We start from the raw sequence: 1109 nt of genomic DNA on the forward strand, positions 1-1109 counted from the left end.
TTATTTTATTTTATTTTATTTTATTTTATTTTATTTTATTTTATTTTGTAGAGATGGAGTCCCACTATGTTGCCTAGGCTCTTGTCAAACTCCTGGGCTCGAGCGATCCTCCTGCTTCGGCCTCCCAGACTGCTAGGATTACAGGCATGATCCATCATGCTCAGCCAGCCTGTGCCTTTTCATTTTGTGCAAATAAACCAAGGTCTTCCTATGGCCCTGAACTCTCTGCTGATCTCTCTAAACCTCTCCTTGGCATCCCTCCTAATCCCCTTCACCCCCAGCCACACTGGCTGCTTTTCTCTTCCAGTTACGGGAAGCACCATGTCCCACCAAAATTCATATGTTGGAAGCCCAATCCCCAGTACCTGAGAATGGGACTGTATTTGGAGATTAGAACTTTAAAGTAATAATTAAGTTAAAATGAGGTCTTTAGGGTGTAGCCTCATCCAATATGACTGATTTGGACATCAGAAGATATGGGGTTAGGCACGATGGCTCATGCCTATAATCCCAGTACTGTGAGAGGCTAAGATGGGTGGATCACTTGAAGTCAGGAGTTCAAGACCAGCCTGGCCAACATGGTGAAACCCCGTCTCTATTAAAAATACAGAAAAAAAATTAGTCGGGTGTGGTGGCGCTTGCCTGTAATCCCAGCTACTCAGGAGGCTGAGACAGGAGAGTCACTTGAACCCAGGAGGCGGAGGTTGCAGTGAGCTGAGATTGTGCCACTGCACTCCAGCCTGGGTGACAGAGTGGGACTCCATCTCGAAAGTAAGAAGGAATGAACAAAAGAGAGAGAGAGAAAGAAAGAGAGAGAGAGGGAGAGAGGGAGGGAGGGAACGGAAGGAAGAAGAGAGGGAGGAAGGAGAGAGAGAAAGAAAGGAAAGAAGGAAGGAAGGAGAGAGAGGAAGAAAAAGAAAGGGAAAGAAAGAAAGAAAGAAGGAAAAGAGGGAGGGAGAGAAGGAAGGAAAGAAGGGAGGGAGGAAGGAGAGAGAAAAAGAAAGGAAGGAAAGAAAGAGGAAGGAAGGAAGGAAGGAAAGAAAGAAAGAAGGAAGGAAGGAAGGAAGGAAGGAAGGAAGGAAGGAAGGAAGGAAGGAAGGAAGGAAGGA

The sequence above is a fragment of the Piliocolobus tephrosceles genome, chromosome 21 (assembly GCF_002776525.5).
Source record: "Piliocolobus tephrosceles isolate RC106 chromosome 21, ASM277652v3, whole genome shotgun sequence".
Classification (NCBI taxonomy): Eukaryota; Metazoa; Chordata; class Mammalia; order Primates; family Cercopithecidae; genus Piliocolobus; species Piliocolobus tephrosceles.